The sequence below is a fragment of the Triturus cristatus genome, chromosome 5_2 (genome assembly GCF_964204655.1).
Source record: "Triturus cristatus chromosome 5_2, aTriCri1.1, whole genome shotgun sequence".
NCBI classification, from domain to species: Eukaryota; Metazoa; Chordata; class Amphibia; order Caudata; family Salamandridae; genus Triturus; species Triturus cristatus.
Window position 1 is genome coordinate 1,029,057,211 of NC_140588.1, and position 24,528 is coordinate 1,029,081,738.

Genomic DNA, 24,528 nt, shown 5'->3' on the forward strand with positions numbered 1-24,528 from the left:
CACCCGTGTATGTACGCCCCCGAACCCCCACCCGTGTATGTACGCACCGAACCCCCACCCGTGTATGAACGGACCGAACCCCCCCCAGCCGTGTATGTACGCACCGAACCCCCTCCCAGCCGTGTATGTACGCACCGAACCCCCCCCCAGCCGTGTATGTACGCACCGAACCCCCACCCGTGTATGTACGCCCCGAACCCCCACCCGTGTATGTATGCACCGAACCCCCACCCGTGTATGTACGCACCAAACCCCCACCCCAGCACTGTATGTACGCACCAAACCACCACCCGTGTATGTACGCACCGAACCCCCACCCCAGCAGTGTATGTACGCACCGAACCCCCACCCCAGCAGTGTATGTACGCACCAAACACCCCCCCCCAGCCGTGTATGTACGCACCAAACCCCCACCCGTGTATGTACGCCCCGAACCCCCACCCGTGTATGTACGCACCAAACCCCCACCCCAGCACTGTATGTACGCACCAAACCACCACCCGTGTATGTACGCACCGAACCCCCACCCCAGCAGTGTATGTACGCACCGAACACCCCCCCCAGCCGTGTATGTACGCACCAAACCACCACCCGTGTATGTACGCCCCAAACCCCCACCCGTGTATGTACGCACCGAATCCCCACCCCAGCAGTGCATGTACGCCCCGAACCCCCACCCCAGCAGTGTATGTACGCCCCGAACCCCCACCCGTGTATGTACGCCCCGAACCCCCACCCGTGTATGTACGCACCAAACCCCCACCCGTGTATGTACGCACCGAACCCCCACCCCAGCAGTGTATGTACGCCCCGAACCCCCAGCCGTGTATGTACGCATCAAACTCCCACCCCAGCAGTGTATGTACGCCCCGAACCCCCACCCGTGTATGTACGCACCAAACCCCCACCCCAGCACTGTATGTACGCACCAAACCACCACCCGTGTATGTACGCACCGAACCCCCACCCCAGCAGTGTATGTACGCACCGAACCCCCACCCCAGCAGTGTATGTATGCACCGAACACCCCCCCCCCAGCCGTGTATGTACACACCAAACCCCCACCCCAGCAGTGTATGTACGCCCCGAACCCCCACCCGTGTATGTACGCACCAAACCCCCACCCCAGCACTGTATGTACGCACCAAACCCCCACCCGTGTATGTACGCACCGAACCCCCACCCCAGCAGTGTATGTACGCCCCGAACCCCCAGCCGTGTATGTACGCATCAAACCCCCACCCCAGCAGTGTATGTACGCCCCGAACCCCCACCCGTGTATGTACGCACCAAACCCCCACCCGTGTATGTACGCACCGAACCCCCACCCCAGCAGTGTATGTACGCCCCGAACCCCCACCCGTGTATGTACGCACCGAATCCCCACCCCAGCAGTGCATGTACGCCCCGAACCCCCACCCGTGTATGTACGCCCCCGAACCCCCACCCGTGTATGTACGCACCGAACCCCCACCCGTGTATGAACGGACCGAACCCCCCCCCCAGCCGTGTATGTACGCACCGAACCCCCCCCAGCCGTGTATGTACGCACCGAACCCCCACCCGTGTATGTACGCCCCCGAACCCCCACCCGTGTATGTACGCACCGAACCCCCACCCGTGTATGAACGGACCGAACCCCCCCCAGCCGTGTATGTACGCACCGAACCCCCCCCCAGCCGTGTATGTACGCACCGAACCCCCCCCCAGCCGTGTATGTACGCCCCGAACCCCCATCCGTGTATGTACGCCCCGAACCCCCACCCGTGTATGTATGCACCGAACCCCCACCCGTGTATGTACGCACCAAACCCCCACCCCAGCACTGTATGTACGCACCAAACCACCACCCGTGTATGTACGCACCGAACCCCCACCCCAGCAGTGTATGTACGCACCGAACCCCCACCCCAGCAGTGTATGTACGCACCGAACACCCCCCCCAGCCGTGTATGTACGCACCAAACCCCCACCCGTGTATGTACGCCCCGAACCCCCACCCGTGTATGTACGCACCAAACCCCCACCCCAGCACTGTATGTACGCACCAAACCACCACCCGTGTATGTACGCACCGAACCCCCACCCCAGCAGTGTATGTACGCACCGAACACCCCCCCCAGCCGTGTATGTACGCACCAAACCACCACCCGTGTATGTACGCCCCGAACCCCCACCCGTGTATGTACGCACCGAATCCCCACCCGTGTATGTACGCACCGAATCCCCACCCCAGCAGTGCATGTACGCCCCGAACCCCCACCCCAGCAGTGTATGTACGCCCCGAACCCCCACCCGTGTATGTACGCCCCGAACCCCCACCCGTGTATGTACGCACCAAACCCCCACCCGTGTATGTACGCACCGAACCCCCACCCCAGCAGTGTATGTACGCCCCGAACCCCCAGCCGTGTATGTACGCATCAAACTCCCACCCCAGCAGTGTATGTACGCCCCGAACCCCCACCCGTGTATGTACGCACCAAACCCCCACCCCAGCACTGTATGTACGCACCAAACCACCACCCGTGTATGTACGCACCGAACCCCCACCCCAGCAGTGTATGTACGCACCGAACCCCCACCCCAGCAGTGTATGTATGCACCGAACACCCCCCCCCAGCCGTGTATGTACGCACCAAACCCCCACCCCAGCAGTGTATGTACGCCCCGAACCCCCACCCGTGTATGTACGCACCAAACCCCCACCCCAGCACTGTATGTACGCACCAAACCCCCACCCGTGTATGTACGCACCGAACCCCCACCCCAGCAGTGTATGTACGCCCCGAACCCCCAGCCGTGTATGTACGCATCAAACCCCCACCCCAGCAGTGTATGTACGCCCCGAACCCCCACCCGTGTATGTACGCACCAAACCCCCACCCCAGCACTGTATGTACGCACCAAACCACCACCCGTGTATGTACGCACCGAACCCCCACCCCAGCAGTGTATGTACGCACCGAACCCCCACCCCAGCAGTGTATGTACGCCCCGAACCCCCACCCGTGTATGTACGCACCAAACCCCCACCCCAGCACTGTATGTACGCACCAAACCACCACCCGTGTATGTACGCACCGAACCCCCACCCCAGCAGTGTATGTACGCACCGAACACCCCCCCCCCCAGCCGTGTATGTACGCACCAAACCACCACCCGTGTATGTACGGCCGTACCCACACCCCACCAGGGAATGTACGGACCGTACCCCCACCAGTGCATGTACGGACCGTACTGACGCCAAAAACACACGTACTGAACCAGGACAAACCATATTTACACAAGGAGAGTCAATTAGAGTTTCCCCACACCACCAAACATGCCCAACAACCCCACAAACATCACATACACTGACCTGCAACTGCCAAACTGCCAAACAGAGGCCCAAAACTCAATCACTCCTCATAACACACCCACACAAATTTCAAACACAGCCACACCCACAAATGGTCCAATAAAAATGGACCACACACACAAACCATGAGCCTTTGCAACAGACCCACTGCTGCCAGAGCCCACAGACGACCCACACCACCATACTTGAACCTCACACTTGCATACCTTCACACAACCACCTACACAAACACCCCCTCATCACATTCACACACACACCTCCACTACCACACCCATACACCCACAGCCATCCACACCCACACCCCCACAACCATCCACACCCACACCCCACGCCATGTCCACCACCAAGAATCCAAAGTTCACAAAGGAGGAGCTGGAGATCCTTGTCGACGAAATCCTCAGAGTCGAGCCACAGCTCTTTGGGACATTGGTCAGACAGACCAGCATATCCGAAAAAACGGCCATGTGGCAGAGGATTGTCGATTCTGTGAATGCTGTTGGGACCACCAGAAGGACCAGGCACGAGTGCCAATCCAGGTGGTACAATCTGCGGAGGACGGTCAAGAGGAAGATGACTGACAATCACAACCAGGGGAACATCACTGGAGGAGGGCCGCCCCCCAGACCGGTACAATACCATCCCTGGGAGGAGAAGGTGATGTCCACGCTGGCGGTGGAGGGACTACACGGACTGCCAGGACTCCCAGACCCTGGTGAGTACACACACAACTCACCTCACATGGGGGGGATGCCATACACAATCAATCATGCATGCCACCCCCCCCAAGCCACCACCGGACACAACAACACTCCACAAACACACACATGCCACTAGCGCCTCCATGCCCCATGCATCAATCAGGGCCATGCCAAGTCACAGGCCACACAAAACACCAACACAACACAGGATGTGGTCGATGCTGGGAGTGGGGGCATCAAAACTAACATTGAGCAACTCACAAGCACACAACAATGCCCTCAGCCCATATGGCCCAGGGCACAGCCATACAAACTGTGTGTACCCACACAGTACTGTCTTGCCTGCAAATGGTGGCTGCCATGCAGGATGACATGGGTCTGAAGGCACAATTTGCACATTACAGCAGACAATGAAGATGCATCGCTCTGATAGAGTCTCAGCACACACCGCCACAGCAGCAGCCTACACTCAGACACACTGCCCAATGGGTGCCCGGAGAACAGGGACTAACTCACATGAACAAGCCAATGGCCATTCAAAGACCGGCTAACTGTGTGTGCCCAGGAAGCTGGCCTGAGGTGACAGAGGGTGACAAAGAGAGGGAGGGAGAGGGGGAATGAGAGGGAAGGAGACAGAGGGGGACACAGGGAGACAGACAGAGGGAGGGAGTAGGGTGACAGAGGGAGACCGACAGAGGGAGGAGGGTGACAGAGGGAGGGAGGAAGGGAGACACAGGGAGACTAAATCACCCTTGGGTGGTGTGGCCATGTCCACTCGTCAGCCGGTGGACTGTGTGCATGCAGACAAGGTCTGGCAGTGCCTCAAACCCCCCCTTCCGTAGATGAAGACCGGTCCATGTGTCAATCTGTGCACGAGTCCATCCGTGCTGCAGGCACAGACCTAACCACACACCCAGTATACCCACCCACTGTGTCGGTAAGAACCCTGTCACAAATGCTTCAGTCACCTACCTGCAACATCAAATTGCCTTGGCAAAACACCATTTGGCCACGTACAGTGCAACACGTAAGGCGCCTCTGCATGGCTCGCTACGCCCGCACACCACAATGCTGACTGTGTACCCAAATAGATGCATCAACTAAGATTGTGTCACACATGCGTAAAGCCCTGACAGCTGTGGCCAAGGGACATACCCATGCACAAGTGCACTGTGAGAGGAATGCAAGACAGATCCAACTACCCAGAGGAAGAGTGCCAAATCAGAAATGCATGAAACATGGATGCCACATGTGACACTGTTAACATTGTCTCTCTCACACACAGGTCAACGTCGACGAACACCCCCCAACACTGGGGGGGAAGTCTCACAGGACCAGGCTCCGCAGGATGAGGACCCCACCGCCAGCGATGACTCTCACTACTCCGTGGATGACCCAGACCAACCTGGCCCCTCTGGTGTCCAACCACCTGCAGCACCTGCGTCAGGTACAACTGTGCCAACCACCACCCCCATTCCTGCCACATCCCAGGAGACGTCCAGGAGCCCTGCCCGCACACGACCACCCAGCCAGTCTGCCCAGGAGGGACACGGTCCTCCGGGCACCCAGGAGGAGGCAGGCGGCAACGCAGATGCCATCCCTCAGGGGTCCCGGAGACCCGATGCGCCCACAACGGCAGGCCAGGTGCACGTGGGCAGGGGTGGCGGGAGTGGAGGACGGCGGAGGCGCGAACCTGACCAGGCAGCTCAGGACCCGGTAGTGTCCCAGGTCAGCAACATCCTGGATACATACCGGCGTGACACCAGGGGCATGGACCAGATTGCGTCCACCCTCAATGACATCAAGGGGACCCTCCAGGAGATGAAGACCCTGCAGGCCCAGCAACATGCCTGTCAACTGCAACACCAAGGAAGGATGGAGGATAGACAGGCTGAGCTCGTGGCGGTGCAAACCCAAATGACCGGTGTACTCCGTCGGATTGCCGAAAACATGGGCAACCCTCCCTGTGGCACCAGGCGAAGGCCATTACCAGACACAGGGAGGGATCAGGAGGAGGAGGATTCATCCGACGGAGCGTCACAGACATCGTCACGGACTGCTTCCGAGGGTCCCCGCAGGAAGGTGGGTCGTCCACGAAAAAGACTGTGAGAGTCAGCAGAACATCACCATCTCCCAGGTCACCTGGCCTGGCACCTGGCCCTCTGGCCCAATAGCAGCACATGACATTCTCTGCCACATGGACTTGCTGGTCACTGTCTGACCTATGTTGACGAAGACTGTGGCATGGACTCTGACATTTTGCTACGGCAAGGATACCAACTCCCCCAGTGAACTTTGGATTCTACACTCCCGCTGTGCACCTCTTGTCATCCCCACAAACCCATACCCCACCACAAATAAATTAATCACACTTACAAGATGATGCCGTGATTCTGCATTATTACAATACATGTGTGTCGTAAAGTCAAAGCATGCCTGATCTCAGAATTAACTCCAACCATCCAAACCGTGGGGTCGCAGTCTTGCCCAGGACACACATGGGTCCCAATGTATCATCTGATACAGACATGGAGTACCATACTCACCTGTGCTGGGCCCAACCAGCTGAGTGGTTCCCGCACAACTGTGGCTACAGACACATTCAGGGGAGCAACAGTCATGCGCAGAGGTCAGGGATCATGTGGAGTGACCTGGCTTGCCGCTCCTAGGTATGTCTAGACATGTGTCCCTACCATGTCCTGCATGCTTGCGTCAGGCGGATGTTGAGAATGGTGGCTAGGCCAAGGTTGGATGCATGGAGATGCCAGAATGGAGTTTTGGATCACAGTGCCACATGGTTGTGTTGGGGTTGTGGGCTGCATCATGAGTGTGGGCGTGGATCGAGAAGGTCATCCTGCAGCTGGCTGTGAATCATTCCCCCCATCCCGTTTGGACGTTGATGTGGCCTGGTTGCCCGATGCAGTAGCAGAGCTGTGCAGATGCACTCCGGATATGGACAAGTATCATGGGAGTCGTAAGGCACATGTCCGTAGACTGCAGGGTAGGATTCGACACGGATGTTGTAGTTGCCCTGGGGGATGGTCTCTCTTGCCTTGAGGTGGATGGAACTGTGCATCTTGTGCATAATACAGTTCCCACTCCCTGACAAACCGCTAGCATCTTGTCACTCTACACATAGACACATATGCACCACCTCTGAAAACTATGCCAGACATGCCGCACGCACAGTGGCAACAGGCCACCATTGACAGGGAAGAGGCACCTTGGAGACAGAGGGACAAATTTATTAGTCATGTGTGTTGGAATGACAATGATACTCTGTCAACACATACACAGGTCATGTGGATGAACATGTGGGAGCAACACTGGCACCCCCCATTGCAACACAGATGCTGTAATTCCATTGAACTGGCACACAAGTGACGGATAACAGCTAAACACCCCCTGCTGCCACGGAGAGGCTGCTATACACCATTGAGGCCCTGATGGGGCAATCACACACCATGTCAACCCGGTGCAACCTGTATGTTTCCGAGGTCAGTGTTACACACATTGATGGCCTCATCACAATCCCCAATCCCCTGACACATGACAGTCACCAAGTCTGACCATGGCTCCAGGTGAAGCCTGCCCCATGTCATGTTCCCCATGTAGGATCCACATGTATGCAAATTGACCACACATGAACCGGAGAAGTGCACACAGACTACAAACAATTCACACACCCAAAACGCCGTGAGGCATCCCTTACCCTAAGGAGATTTCCAAACTTGCCCGTGCATGTGACGCTGAATCAGCACATGTTGCTGTGTTCATGAGGAGTAGCAGGAGCACAACAATGCCACCAGCAGACAGCATGCCCATGGACCTGTGGAAGAGAGACACACAAGGAGTCAGCCCAAAGGAGCACATCCGCAAGCATGTACTCAACACGTATCATGTTGTCAACATGACAGGTGACAATGATGACCCTCGGACAACATCCTTCCATTGCGCCATCACTCGAGTGACACTTCAATACACACCACTGACTCACTTGGCAGACATGCAGATGGACACACACATTGCAACACATGCCACACACGGCCCAATGCGTGCACACTCAGACACTGGAACTCACCACTAAGCAAAGAAGTTGCGTATGAGCCGACTCCGCATGTCCTCCACAGCCTCCTCCTCCTCCACATCACTTGCCCCGTCACCAAGGCCTTCATCCTCCACGGGTGGATGGTCCTGGTCATCTTGATCCAGTATGAGTGGAACAGCTTCCTCCACTGCCATGTTGTGCAGCATGCAGCAGACGATGATGATCTTGCACACCTTCACCGGGGCATATGGGAGTGCTCCGCCGGTCTTGTGGAGGCACCGGAATCGGCTCTTCAGAAGTCCAAACGTCCTCTCAATGACTCTCCTGGTCCGCCCATGGGCGTTTTTGTAGCGGTGCTCGGCAGCCGTGCTGGGGTTGCGGACAGGCGTCATCAGCCATGGCATGTTGGGATAGCCAGCGTCCCCTACAAGGAAACATCATGGACAGATGTGTGTCAGCACAGGCAGTGAGATTGGAAGATGACGCCAAACACTGAACTGCCAGAGTCTACCCACCAACAATACATGCTCACTCGTTCCGCAGCTGCAGCATCATTTCAGGCAGCCTGCTACGCCTCATGATGAAGGCATCGTGTGCTGATCCTGGAAAGCGAACACAGACATGTGAAATCATCATGTTGGACAGACACACCACAAGGGCATTAATGGAGTGATAATGTTTGCGATTCCTATACACCACCTCCTGTGCCTGTGGTGGTACCAACGCAACATGTGTCCCATCTATGGACCCAATGACATGGGGCATCCCTCCCAGGGCATAGAACTCACGCTTGACATCTGTCAACTGCTCACGAATTGGGAATTTAATGTACTCATCCAGGTGAACCAACATGGCCTCTAAGAAATCATGCAGAACACGGCTGAACATCGTCTGGGACATGCCCCCGACATCAGCAATGGTATGTTGGAACGTACCCGTGGCAAGGAAATGTAGGGCTGCCATCACCTTCAACTTGGGTGTCAGTGCACTGGGATACCTGTGGCGCGGGAGGAGTTGTGCTTCCAGCCGGCCAGTCAACTCATCAATCAACCGTTGGCTGAATCTGTAGCGGCGTATACAGTCCCGTTCATGCAGGGCAGCCATGTCTGGCATACGTCGAGGGAGAGGCGGAGCCCTGCAGTGAAATGGAAGGAACACCGAAGAGTGAGCACTGTACAACGACATTGTCAATGCACTGAGCACATGTTACACAGCCAATACACATATGCCACATTCTGAGTCAGGTCTGTGCCACATTTCCTGGACACGTACGCAAGTCAGGTGACACTCCTACCAAGGGACAGCCACTAACGGAGTGGGGCAAGCTCACGATGACATGGCATGAGACTAGCTGTGGGCCAGTGTAAGTGAACATGCACACGCATCACAGGATTCACAGACATCCACACATGTGCAGAAGTAGTATGCGTATGGTACAGACAGGTTGGTGGATGCGATATGCACTGGTCACATGTCATAGGAATAGGACAGGCCACACACAGTGCCTTGGAGGAGTACATGTTGAGACAGAACATACATAGAGAGCATGTGGATATGTACTTGTGTTGATACTCCGTGTAGTTGCATACATACACACCTCATGGCAAATCACATATGTGGGCTGGTGTGCGGAACAGTGTGCCATGGCCATCTACACACAGACACATGTTGGCAGCAGCAACTGCTGATGCATTGGACCACACACCTACAGCAAAATCATGCAAACACATGCCACACACATGACATGGTTGCAGCGTGCAACGCAGCCATACACATGTCATGTGTAATATTCCGTGTACCTGGCATCAGGGGACAGGTGCGGGCGTCCATGACTGGGACATGCAAGTGACTCATGGCTCCACTAGTGTGTACGACATGCACACATGTCAAAGGAGTGCAGGGGATGTGTGGTACAATGCGCACCATCACACACGACATGTGTACACAGCTCATCGTACATGTGCTTTGCCCACACCTCAGGGGTAAAGTGCCACATCACATCCTGACACACCTGTGTCACACACATGTGGTATTGCACAGACAATGCATTGGTGTCCACCCTTGGCAAAATCTGACCGCTCCATTCCTGTCTGTGTGCCGCCTGTCACCACTGACAGGTGTGAAACGCACCGTACATACGCTCTGAGTGCGTGTATAGGGTCCCTGGGCCAATATTGCCGCTGGCGTATGCGTACGCCACAGTAGTACGAACTGTACACGCGCTTGTACGGTCCGGATCACAATATGGGCGCTGGCGTATGCGTACGCCACAGTAGTACGGACTGTACACGCGCTTGTACGGTCCGGATCACAATATGGGTGCGGGCGTATGCGTACGCCACAGTAGTACGAACTGTACACGCGCTTGTACGGTCCGGATCACAATATGGGCGCTGGCGTATGCGTACGCCACAGTAGTACGGACTGTACACGCGCTTGTACGGTCCGGATCACAATATGGGCGCTGGCGTATGCGTACGCCACAGTAGTACGAACTGTACACGCGCTTGTACGGTCCGGATCACAATATGGGCACTGGCGTATGCGTACGCCACAGTAGTACGAACTGTACACGTGCTTGTACGGTCCGGATCACAATATGGGTGCGGGCGTATGCGTACGCCACAGTAGAACGAACTGTACACGCGCTTGTACGGTCCGGATCACAATATGGGCGCTGGCGTATGCGTACGCCACAGTAGTACGCACTGTACACGCGCTTGTACGGTCCGGATCACAATATGGGCGCTGGCGTATGCGTACGCCACAGTAGTACGGACCGTACAAGAGCTTGTACAGTCCGTACTACTGTGGCGTACGCATATGCCAGCGCCCATATTGTGATCCGGACCGTACAAGCGCGTGTACAGTCCGTACTACTGTGGCGTACGCATACGCCAGCGCCCATATTGTGATCCGGACCGTACAAGCGCGTGTACGGTCCGTATCACTGCTTGTGGGGTGCCCTAGGGCGTGGAACGCACCGTACCTGTGTGTATGTGTATGAAAACACATAGGGGACACATGAGGGACAAGTATAAGGGCCTAAATGCATGATGGTTGCCATGGAGACTGAGTTAGATTTTTGAATTTGAGCACCAGGTGCCCAGCAGAAGTCAGTTTGAAAGAATCTACATTGTTGCAATGTGGATGTTGACTTGACATCATCATCAAAACTGAAACCATGCAAAGCCACACACTGGAAGGATTGCAGCCATGCCAGAGCGACCCGGGTCACCCCTATTCTTGTAAGTCCATGGACCAAGATTTGGTGGTTGACCGTATCGAAGGCAGCACTGAGGTCCAAAAGTATGACCACAGTGGTGCCTCCAGCGTCCAAGATTTTTTTTCACTCTTCAACAACTCAGAGCAGGGCCGTTTCTGTTCCTTGGAGTGGTAGGAAGCCTGTCTGAGATGGGTGAAGGAGTTTCTGAGTCTCTAAAAAGGCTGACAATACCGAGTTGGCATATTTTTCTGCTATTTTGCTGATCCCTGGGAGAAGTGAGATAGGACGGTAATTTTCTAGGGAGTCAGGGTCAAGGCTGGGTTTTTTGAGAAGTGCCTTCACCATCGCTTCCTTCCACGGGGGGGAAGGGGAGAACCACTCTGGAGGAAAAAGAGGCGTTGATCAGCTCTAAAATTATGAGGGAGACGGTTCCAGCAACTTGCTTCAATATTTTTGAGAGGTGCTGGACCTTTGGGCGACCCACTTTTCACCTGAGATAAGATGCTATAAAATACCACACTATCCATCAAGGGAATTGTCTCCAGATAAGTTTCAGTACTATGAGGACCAATGTTCAGTATGTGGCCCTCTATCGGAGGAAATAAACTATAGATGTTTTGAATTTTGCTCAGAAAGAATTCTGCTAATTTATTGCAGCGTGAGCCTGAGGTATCAATGGCCACTGGAGGAGGGGGAGTCTAAGCAGTATTTTAGCGATACAAAATATCTCACGCTTGGAATTAGCCGCTGACGAAATGTTATCTTCGTAATAGGCTGCCTGGGCTATTTTAATCTCGGCTTCGTATAGTTTGATAGCCTCCCTAAAGTTCCATTTCTTGTCTGGTGAGAAGTCCTTTCACCAAGATCTTTCAAACTTCTTACAAGTTTGTTTTAATGCCCAAAGTTTGGGGGAGTACCAAGCCATTCTGTTGCTTCCTATTTTTATCTGGGTCAGTTTTCTAGGAAGAAGAAGATCTAGGGAGTCTTGTATCCATTTGTTAAAATTTTCATTAGAAATACTTGATCAGAGTTGGGCACTGGTTTTGTTTTTTCTAACTCTATAAACCCTTGTTCTACTGAAAGTTTAGGCCAGGGACGTGACCTGGTGTTGATCGGCTTAGTATGAGACACTGCAGCATTAGGGGTCCAGAGGGTGGGGGGTTGCAAAATGCGGCATACGGCCGATTGCAGGTAAGTTACGAAAAAAAAAAAAACGAATTTTGTTGTGCGCGCTGCATCGCCAAATGCGATGCAGCGCGCGCAACGAGATTCGTTTTTTTTGTTTTTTCGTAACTTACCTGCAATCGGCCGTATGCCACATTTTGCAACCCCCCCACCCTGCCCCTCCTCCGCCCCACGTCACCGCCCCGGTAACACGCCCTATACGGGCCGTGGCTGGCAGGAACCTTTTATAATATTTAGGAATAGGTCAAGTGCTGTGAGGGGTTGTTGACAGTTTGAAAGGGCAAAGCAAGCACACGGTGGAGCTACTGTCTGGGTGAATGGAGTGTTGGCAGTTTCCCATGATGGGTCCTTTTGGTTGAAGCAGCTCATCTGCAAGATGCAGGGGTAATGGCCCCTAGCCCCGACCGGACGCAGACGGGTGCAGTCGGGCTTGCCTTTTGGCACGCCTTCAGCGCGCTAGCGGCGTACCCGCTGCGCGCGTTCCCTCCGGCATTTTACTCAAATGTGAGTTCAGCCCCTGGAAGTGAAGGAGCTGAGGGGAGGAGCCACGTCCCTCCCCAACAATCGGCTGGAAAAGCCGCGGCGGACTGCGGACCGGCGTCTGACAAAGTACTAGTGCTGAGTAAGTAAGAACAAATTCAAAAGTCCTGAAGAGCTAAGCGTAATTAAAATGAAAAGAATTAAAATATTAGAACAGTTAAAATGCTGGCGATAATATCTTGAGTGCTGGCTTCTGGATTGGCGCTCTGCTGCTTACCGCTGCACGTCTGCTCCGGCGTTCAACTTAAATGTGAATTCATCCCCCAGAAGTGAGAGAGCTGAGGGGAGGAGCCACGCCCTTCCGCAATAATCGACTGGAAAAGCCACGGCGGACCGGGGACCGGCGTCTGACAAAGTGCAAGTGCTGAGTAAGTAAGAACGAATTCAAAAGTCCTGACGAGCTAAGCACAATTAAAATGAAAAGAATTCAATTATTAGAAACACTCCTACAAGACATCAACTGAAGTAACAGTCCAATGATTGATACCCATCAGGCATGTGTTGTCATGGTTCTGGATTTATGACCCATGACCTACCTGTTTCAGCCCCTCAAGTTTAGCTTTTGTGAATGGTATGCATGGTGTGCATGTGGCTGCAGTCACTTTTCTTTGAATTTGCTTCTTTCTTAGTATTCCCATACCTTGTGATTGTATTGGACCTGTTCAATTGAATCCGAAACCGTTACCAAGTTGGTGGCACACTCTTTGGCTTTGACAAGATCCCACATGGTCTAGGTGGGTTTTGGCAAACTTCTGGGTTCTGTGGCGTTGGAACACGTATTTAAGCCGCGTCCACTGACCCAACGATGTTTCATCTCTGACACAACCTGCAGAAGCAGTTACTTGATGGTGTCTCTGGAAACCGAGGAGTTTCCCTTTCAGCGTTAGGTGCTGGAGCTTGCCTCTCTCTGTGAGGCAACCTCGCCTCCCCAAAGCTGCATACAGGTACATCCCTAGTCCGTTAATTCACGTGCCAGGAGCGTGTTGACTGTCTGGTGCAGTCTGAACAGTGAGTAGCATGCGTATGGAGTACAGTCGCCAACCGCCCCAAGAAAGAGAACGCTCTGTCCATGAGGGGCAGGCATTTATATGGGGGTTGCAGAGGAGAGAAGCATGGAATGACAAATAGTACCTACATTAAAGCATGAAAGCGGATGGCCATTCATCAAGGGGGAAATGAATCTGTAGTTTAGTGGTGCTCCTCACCAAAAAAATGGAAGTAACATAACAGGTCGAGAACCAATTAGGAGGCTGCAAAAAAAGAGCAATGCATGATGGTAATCCGCAGGCGGGATTGGCTTCCTTTTAGTGATTACAGCAGGTCTTGCAGAAAAAACTTAATTGTAGCTATCAGCACTTTGCATGCTGGGCCATCAAAGATATTACTTTTAATGGGAAATTATTCAGCTAAATTTGAAATTATCTATCTCATTAAACATAACTTTGGGACCCTTGGCATATATGTAGCCAGTGCTTAATTTGTGGCAGTGCTTTCCGGTGCTTAGCACCAGCACTTTCTTATCAGGGCCGGGTCTACAGTCTACACCCATCTGCTGCACGTGGTGGTCACATATTGGATATTGCATTGATGTATTTAATCAGTTTACCTCGGCGCAGCACCGCAGCCACAGAGTGTTGTGCTCGTGACCAACCAAGTCCCCTTCTCCAGTCCCGAGTGAGTCTCCCGGACCAGTAGCGGTGTTGCGGGCCTTGCAGCTGCGAGACTGAGCCAGCCGAGGTGGAGACAAGACCAGGGGCGGTGGGTGAGATTTTGAAGTGGTGGGGCGCAAACGAATTAGCATACAGCACCGTAGCGAGCGTGCGCAGCGAGCGAGCCCGAACCCCAAAAGGGGGGTTTGGGGGGATAACCCCCCCCCATGAAAATTTTGAAAAAAAAGAAGAAAAATCGTGCATTTTCAAGCAAATTTGAGAAAGCAGGAAGGTTAATAAAGCAATTGTGAAAGTGCAGTTATTACATTAATAGATGGCATAACATAGGTAGCTGCTTATTCAGTATTACCACAGAGCTTCATACATTCTGTCCTATTATGCTCAGGTGCTGAATTCAGACTATAAGACTCATGGAAATCTCAGCTCTAAGAGTAGAAGAAGTTGCACAGCAGTGTAATGGTTGCCAGGCTCGTTCCGCAGGAGCGTCAGGAACTTGAAGAAAAGTCCACAGTCTTCCCCTACGGCCTTCCGACTCTATTAGACTCTAGAGTAACAAATGGCACGCAAGGGGAAAACAGGGAAACAAAACAAGGAAAGGCGGGGGAAGAAAAACAGTCTTACAACATACTGAATATAAAAGAGGCAGCGCAATGCGCTGTTACCGTGATTCTGGTTGAGCTGAGCTTTGTACACACACTTCACATAGGTCCACGCAAGTACCCCAAATATAAATGGTATAAAGGTTTTCGCAATTTGCCAAGGGGAAAGGTTTGATAGGCAACACAAGCAACGAATCGTTCACCCTGCGGGAGACAGGTCCGGCCAGTGAACAAAGGTGAGCAAATCTGTGTAGTCTCCAAATAGAACAAACACTACAAACAGAGATAACAATGCATTTCTTACCTCAATCAGAATTTTTTGTATTCAACAAACAAGTAGCAGCATTCACAATCAAAAGCAAGGGCCCCCAAGCTCATAATATGTATGCATTTTAATGTATTGGAGGTAAAGTTGTCTGGAATCAAGATCGAAAAAAGGAAAAGGGCAAGGGGAGATCATCCATGGAATTCACAGGAGTCACCAAAGCTCTAACGCTTGGGCTAGCACCGACCCATGCTGGCACTCAAGAGAGAGGTGGAGCCGGCATGGGAGTGTAAAGGCTCAATGTTCTTGCCAGATGTGACGAATATGAATGAAAAACCAATAAAGCATGTTAAAAAAAATGAAGCACGAAGAGTTATCCAGTTTGTCTCCTCTCCCCTGCCCCCACTTCTCTCTAACCCTCCCTCTTTCCCTTCCCGTCTGTCTTCCTTTCTCTCTTTATTTCTCTCGAACTCTTTCATTCCTTACCTCATTCCTTTCACTTCATAGCACTCAATCTCGCTTTGCATCTCATTCTTAGTGTTTCACTCTCACGTTTCTTTTCTCCATCTATGCCCGTCGTCAGCCCTCTAGCGTGTGACTAATTATACAAAAGGCAACCGCATTCCGATACCAATCTCTGCCCTCTATCTGTACTCATCCCTTCTAGTTCTGCTTTTTTCACTACACCTTGCTTTCCCATACATCTCTGCCTTTTCATGCGCTCTCCCTCCAGTTGTTAGCCAGTTTACTACCTTCCTTCTTAAACTTCCACTTACAATCACTCTCTCCCTACTCATCCCTCAATTGCTATTTCCAGACCTCGTTCCCGAGTAGCTTATTCTTCTTTGCCACTCCGTTCGGGTCCGCGCGTGTTTGCGCGCACAGTCGCTCACGCAGGTTTCTCGACATCTGCGTCGATCTGGGCAAGTGTGTGGTTCCTCAGCTCTGTTAATAATCGTGTCTCTAGTGTAGTGGTTTCTCTCGTAATATGCATGGCCGCTGCGCGCCACTGAATGGCTGCAATTAATGAGGGTGTAGACGTTTCTTTTTATTGTTGAAGCGGCTGTTAATTCCCATTTTAAGGTTAACCTCGACAATCGCCTTGCATAGGTGTATGCTCACTTGCTTTTATTGATAATGTTGTTTCCCTTCCCTGATCACCCAGGGCTTCAGATTACTACTGTTTTAAGAGCCAATGCCCCAATTAAAGTTCATCCGATTTTTTAAGAGCCAGGTGCACATGTTGAGAGTTCTCCCAACTTCGTTACCCCCTTATTTCATAGATACATCTGTTTCTTTTATTTGACCTTCGCAAGTGCACATTAAAACAAATCTATAAAACTTGCATAGACCTTAGAGGCGCTGACCTCTGACTGCAGAGCTATCCCTCATGTTGCATAGACCTTGCCGGCTCGGACCTCTGACAGCAGAGCTATCCCTCAGGTTAGACAGACCTTGCTTACCCAGACATCTGACAGCAGAGCTGTCTCTCAAGTTACATTGCTATGACAGTCACGAACAGCAGACTTATCCCGTGAGTTATAGGCAGAGCCACTGGAATTATGCAGCAGGGTTGGACCAAATTATGCAACAGCATTTACTAAACTATGCAGCAAGAAAAGGCAAATTATGTGATGTAATTTGGCACAATTTCGGACAGTATTTGCTCATTCTTGTGTTATTTTTAGTTGTGTTATCAGTATCTGGGCAAAGGTCTGGGCTCGTTACTCCCAGCCTGGCACCAACAGACAGATGCCAGCCAACCTCTGCAAGGGTCTCGCGCCCCTCCAATGCGGCACGTGCTGCTTCTTTCTAGTAACTTTACATCTGTTTGAGTTAAAAATGTTTATTGTTAAAAACTGCAGATTATGCTGCAGATATTGGGTTATGTGGCAACTGTGTCAGATCCATAATTATGCGGACAACGTTGCAGCATAATTGCAGTGCCCTGTATGGGGTTCCCGAGCCTCGAGCATCACAGCTCCCCTGTGGCTGTGCAGCTCCGACAGCATCAGATGTGTGGCCGCCTCCCTGCAGGTCACTGCGCGCTGTTTCCACAATAGCCCGATGCATTGTGGGGGCTGTAGTCTTATTTCGCTTCCGTTGGACTAAACTACTCTCAACCGATGATTTGTGGGTGAAATGTTGAGGACTGGGAGCAGTGTCCATGTGACCAGGGGTGAAGGGGTCACCCCACAGTAGCGCCTAGGGGCCTATCCTGCACAGCGCTTCTTACACATGGCAGCAAGGAAGCCAGCCGCCACCAGGTGTGTGAGACTGACCCCAAAATAGCCCCTCATCCTGGAAGGAGAGACTGTAGGTCAGGTGTCTCCCCCCCCCCCCCCCCATATGCCCTGGGCCTTATAAGGTCGGACCTCCCAGGGCCCCTCTGCGCCCACGGAGACCAGTTGGCAATCTATAAATCTATCAGCACTTGAGGGGGAGGGGGGGGGGGGGGGGGGGGGGGGCGGCAGAGGGCACCCCCTGGGCAGGGGGCAGAGTACCCCGCTTTAGCAGCTGCGTGAGGCAAGGACGGGGAAGTGAGGACTGTGAGAGGAGACACCTGTGATTGGACAGTGGGGCTCTGTGTACGTCACCCGTCCCCCGAAGGGCTCTGTGGCGTCATCAAGCGCCTCTCCTAGGGATCACCCTGGAAACCCCGCGGCCCCTGAGGCAAGTCCCGGATACTAATGCTGTGTCTGACGCTTGAATAGGACAGGACAGGGGCATGGAAGAACGCCTGAATAGGACAGTACAGCAATGCCCGAACACGACCCTGAACCGTCTGGGACCCAAAGCGGGAGGAGAAGGCAGGGAAACTTAGAAACTTAGAAAGCAGCACTTACCTCAGTCTTCGGGTCAATGTCAATCATCCCCACGAGGTCCACACCACGAGGCGACTCTCAGGCGAGTGAACCGTTACCTAACCGTAACCAGGCTGAACCGGGACACTGCAGCGCCGCCCGCCGCAAATGGCCAATCACTGCATGACTACATTAAGTCAGAGACAGTGATTGGCCATTGTGCAGGGCGGCTGAGCCACCCACGCTCGGCATCCAATATGGATTGCCCCTGCTGTGCTGCGTGGTGACCGGCCAATCCTGGCGCTGCATGCAGCGCCAGGATTGGCTTGGAGGGCACACTAACTGCTCGCCCTGTCGCCCTTTTCCTGCTAGGGGCTGCCGCCAGCATAACCTGCACCCCCCCCCTACTAGCTAATGGGGCCCTGGGGACTCATGCGCATGCTCGGGGAAGTTGCTGCCCGAAGCATACATGCGGATGATGCGGGAAAACAACTACCGCCCCCCCTGCGCAGTCCGCACTCCCGATTCAGTCGGGTGCTGCCCGGCGGCGCCGGATAAATATCGTGCTGCTAAGCACGTAAAAACCAGGGCTGGTAAAAACATTTATTTTAATTGTTTTAGTTTTACGGCAGCCGCGGCAAGCAGGGCTGGTGGGGCTACGCCCCTACGCCCCAATGGACGCACCGCAGCTGGACAAGACTAGCAGCCAGTGAGATTCGGGAATATTCCAGTAAGAGATGTGGAGGAACGGCTCCAGAAAGCGATTGTCATTTAATGAAATTATCACTAAAGGGACAGAAAATCGGCAGCTTTCCACTCGCTGCAGAATGTAAATGTTCTTCCGAACGTTATGCCCTATTAGAAATGCTGCCACAAACAACACGTGGCACAGATGGTAGTAAGACGAAGATTTTAAACAAAAAGCAATAGTTGTAAGATGGCCGCAGTACAAAAAACATTGTAGGGCGTAAGGATCCATGGAGGTGATGCATTGTCTCCACGCAATAACTATTTGTGGCAATGCGATGCGAGCGTTAGTAGTGGTGCATCCAGGGCTCGCCTTTCTCAATTAGTATCATTTTTTATTACTCCGCTTATGTAATACCAGAGAGGGAAAATCATGTTTCTATTAGCTATCCTAACACGTGAAGAAACAGAACTGTTAACAAATGGAACATCTACAACACTGCAGCGAAATGAGTACCTGAAATATTAAAATCCACACATCATTTTTACAAGCAAAGAACGGCGAAGATTAGGAGCAGATTGTTTCCGAAAATACCACAAATTCGACAATTAAATCACGTTACATAATGATGGGAATAGGCAGGAGTAAAGGGAAGAAATCCAATTCACAAATCAACAAATTCTCATAGCGCCGAGAGCCGCGCTCACCCACACCAGCCGCCCAATTCATTACAACAGGGGGTTATTACTGACGACAAATAAGGACTGAGTGTAATCACAAAGACAAGGGTACAGCAGCTGCGTGAGGATTTCTCATGCTGTCAAGCATCGTGAAACACATCGACTGGACGAGCAAGCACATTAGCCGCAAGAGCTACGAAGCAGAGCCTTGATATACCGAAGAGTGCTTAATTTGTGCCGGTGATTTCCGGTGCTTAGCAGGGCCTGGTCTAGACCTGAGTGCAACTGCACAATGTGTGTCACACAATATAATAAGTGTTCAAATTCTCACTCTGCCCCCGAGTGCCCGTGAAGAGATGAGCCGATATTCAATCCATATCTTCCGTCAGTGTTGCCGGTGGGCAGGCCACTGATTGGGCTGGATTTGGTCATGAGGGGCTGCGGCAGCCGAAGCATCGTGCGTAACCTTTTTAAAATTGCACGCCGCCGCCCGCCTTATGATGAGGACACACACCACAGGCAGTTCAGCACTATTACTTGAAGCTGCATTTTGTGCAGAAGCTGGTAACCAGTACGTAACCAACTGTTGATTTTCTTGAGCTCTTACATCTGCCTTGTTTGTCTTCTGCCTGTGCAGTGTCGTCCTGTTTGGTAATGCTGCCATTGTTGTCTTGCACGTCTAACACCTGGCCTGCTGTTTGAAAATCTGCTGTCCTACATCAGTGACTGAATGTAAAGGTGCAGGGCAACGTTTCTGAGTAATGAAGTGAAACTAGGAAGACTTTGTTTGCTCTTTTTAGAATGTTGGCACACAGAACGCTAGAGATGCGTTTTCAGCAAGCTACAATTGATGGACTGCAAAGAGTTAACCTCTTCTGTGCCCATGACGAGATAGTCTCGTCATGGAGCACGGTCGCGCTGTGCCCATGACGAGACTATCTCGTCATGAAACCCGCCCACTAATGAAACGCCCGGCACAGGAGGGGGAAAGGGCGTGGCACAGAAGGGGTTAAATGCGATGACCCCCAGGTCACAGGAGTCCATGGAGATGTCTTTTATACTGTCAGCGATTGTAACCTGGACTGATAAACCCTTCTCTTGTTTGCAATGGAGCTGTCGGTTAGGTCTGCGCTAACTTTCATTCTGCAGCAGGTAACGGTCTCAAACGTCCTGCTGTTTTTTGCAATCTTCCTCTTGGTTGGCAATTATGTTAAAAGGAGAGCACCGAAGAATTACCCCCTGGACCCTTCTTCTGGCCCATTGTTGGATGTTTACCATACCTGGACTTGGCTCAGCTTCAAGTCTCAATAAACAAGGTAGGATTACAGAAGCAATTTTAATGAACTGTGACAGACCCAAAGTTTTTGTCTCTTGTATACAAAAAATTATTTTTATGACATTTTAATTGCAAGTGGGCGGCAAAAATACAAGTTTAGGTACTCCAAGGAGACCATAAGAAGTACAGTGCAAGTCACACTCTCACAAACAGACTTCGCACAGAGCAGCAGCTTCTCCAGCTGCGCTCCATACTACCCATCGAACATCTAATTTGTTTATTCCCCTAGAAAAGGTGGTCTCACAGCAAGGCTTATGCAAGAGCTCCCCATTTGCCCCCTTCCCTCCCAAACAAGTCCCAAAAGAGGTGACAACACTCCTAGAGAGGCTACTTTTCTTACTTACCTCCTCTCCAGCTCACTATATCCTTAAGGCCATGACCTGGGATGGGTCATGGTCAAGCGGGGCATGACACGGTTTCTGGCAGGGAAAGTTACATGAGGCGCAGGGGTGCCTGTGATTCTGGCACCACATTATATTGGCCTGGCAGGGTAAGTCACTTGGGCTGGTTTACAGAGGCCCTAAAAAACCGGCCCACAGGTGACCCTGGGGCACCGGCGTATCGCTCAATTGTCCGCCTTGCCAATCTGACCCTGTATAGCAGGTACAGACTGGGAACCCAAAGCAGCGCAGGCAAATTTCGTCAGACCAGCCTCCATAGGTTGTGTAGCGAGTGAGCCCGGCCACCAGTAGGGTTTGGAGGGTTTCTCCCCCCAAGAACATTTGGGGGAAAATAGTAAAAATGGTGCATTCTACAACACACTTTTCAATATACATTCAATTGTAGGACAATCTTTAATGGACCCCTTCAATAGTTCCTTCACTATCACCCTCCAAAAGTGCCCCTCATCTCTACATAGCCCCTCTGTCATATATTTCATTTGTTTTATAGCGCTTCTCATACCAGATTATGGTGTCGGAGCACTTTACATCAAACACACATAGAGACAATTAATGTTCGTCCTTCGGTTGTGTTGGGAGTGCTGTCCCGGTTGCCTGTTCTTCTCCAGCAAATAACTCACCGCCTCGCGGCCCCCGCTCCGCGGGTGCCGCTCGCAGGCTCAAGATCGTGTCAGGGTTCTGGTCTTTTTGGTCCCCTGTTGTGCATAGGAGCACCAACGCGTCCATTGCAACCACCTTGCAACACACAAGCTCAGAGGCGGGACTGCGAGGACCAGCCTGCTGAGCGGCGCTGATCGGCCGCAGCTGGTCCTCTTCCCGCCCCCTCCACCTGTTTAAAACCCTACGGAGTTTGTGCTGCTTGGGTTCGTCCTTCGGTTGTGTTGGGAGTGCTGTCCCGGTTGCCTGTTCTTCTCCAGCAAATAACTCACCGCCTCGCGGCCCCCGCTCCGCGGGTGCCGCTCGCAGGCTCAAGATCGTGTCAGGGTTCTGGTCTTTTTGGTCCCCTGTTGTGCATAGGAGCACCAACGCGTCCATTGCAACCACCTTGCAACACAAAAGCTCAGAGGCGGGGCTGCGAGGACCAGCCTGCTGAGCGGCGCTGATCGGCCGCAGCTGGTCCTCTTCCCGCCCCCTCCTGTCACTCTCCTTGATAATCTGCCAAAGCCACGCGCACGCGGGACGCGCGCGGGGCAAGGGCCGGGGCGAAGACCGGGCAAAGAGCGGGCCGTTTGAGGCCGTTCGAGGACATAGAGGACTGGCCTGGCCCACCCGCCCTGGTTCTTGTTATCTGACTCGTTCTTTTTCCACCAGTAGGCACACTTTGGCTACTGCAATTCAAATATATCATGAGTACACGGGGCAGTCGTAGTAAAACTGCAATGGGGCTGAATAAGCCCAGCGGGACATTGGATGATTTCCTTGTCAAGACTAACCTAGCAATTGATGCTGAAATCACTAAAATGCAGAAGAGGGTGTCAGTTGAGCTTGATGCGGCACGTAGGCTTTCCCAGACCTTTGCTAATTCTAAAAAATCTTCCCTAGGGAAAATCGCGTCTGCTGCCTCTCCACAACATGCTCCTTGCCCTCCCTCACTGATAATCCATGCCGATGTTCACCATGCTTCCCCACCTCTTTCCCTTCCATCAGAGTCTATACCCACCTTCACTACTGTGCCCCTTAGAACCTTCGAGGGAATCGTACCCACTGGACTTGGAACTGCCATTGTCTTGTTGGATGGTCCTGACCCCCCTCACATTTCTCCCCCAGTAGCAAAAAATAAAAACAAAGATGGCCCAACTCCAAAAAAGAAAAACAATGCAAAATCTGCTTATGCCCGCAAAAAAGAAAAAATTGTAAGGTTGCAGTTCTTTAATAATAGGCGAACACTACCCACCACTGGGGAGACCATACAAGCGCCAAATTTGGATAACCATCTAATAGGGGGGGACAGGGAACACAGCAATCTTAACGTAGCTGTTGACCCTATTCAAGGGCCTCTCCCCACATATGATGAGCAACCCAAAGAGGGAGGGCAAAGTGAGCCAGGGAGGGATAGAGACAAGGGGGGTGATGACGAAGATTTTTTTAAGATAGTCTGGGAAACATTAAAACAATTACTGTCACCTCTGGAACTCAGACTCTCTCATATCGAGATGGATAAGACCTTAGTCTCCCTGGCCACCCTTAGCCTAAAACAACTGGAAGCAACTTATCCTCATATTGCCGAGAGTACTCCTCAGGAGAATGACGATGGTATTTACCCGGCTCCAGAAATTAACGTCAGTTCCCTTGCCCCTGAAATGCTACCTCCGGTCTTGTCCCTACCCCCATCAAAGCCAACCCCAACACCCAAACCCCGCTCTAAGTCAATCGTCCCCTTTTCCCTAATACCAAAAATCCCAATACCAGTGGTAAAAGGCCCCGAGAACCAGACCTTACCCAACCCTATCCCTAAGGCCGCCCACAAGCCTAATAAGACTAATATCCCCCCTACTGCGCGTATAACCAACCAGCACCATGGCCGCCAGAACTTTCGTGGGGGCTATATTGATCTTCCTCCTGACGCCGGGCCCTATGTCGTCATACTGGCTGGTGTACCACCACTTGACCCGCTTTCTATGGAGACCCAGTGGTCCCTAAAGAATAAGGTGATTCACTGGCTCAACATTAATAGACAGCTCCCCAATACTGTTAGGTCTAGAGTTCTAATGGTTAGGAGAGTACCATGGGTGGGTCGTACCCATAAATCCATCCCTGGAGACTGCATAGTGGTCTCATTTGCAGACCCTCACACAGCCCAGCACATCACTATATGGGATTCACAGGATACTGACCAATCTATTGTCACCAGACCCCTTACCTTTTTCTATCCCCCAAAACAGACTATTGAGCCATCTGGGGCTTGGTCAATAGCCCACAATCGCAGATGGAAAGGACATGGGGATGGTTGGCAACCCTTTAACAACGGGTGGGAAGGAGCACCCACTATGAACAGGTTTGAATGCCTGGATCAGGTGGATTGACTGG

At 52.4% G+C, this 24,528-nt stretch overlaps 1 protein-coding gene across 1 annotated transcript in view; it reads left to right on the plus strand.

The window, feature by feature from the left end:
- Positions 1-12,883: 12,883 nt before the first annotated feature.
- The window catches only part of LOC146829620 (G protein-coupled receptor 83-like), a 755,876-nt gene continuing 744,231 nt past the window's right edge, over positions 12,884-24,528 (plus strand). Inside the window, exons 1-2 of the mRNA XM_085608310.1 lie at positions 12,884-13,140; positions 13,326-13,426. The gene's annotated coding sequence lies outside the window, so the exon portion shown is untranslated. The remainder of the gene's footprint in view (positions 13,141-13,325; positions 13,427-24,528) is intronic.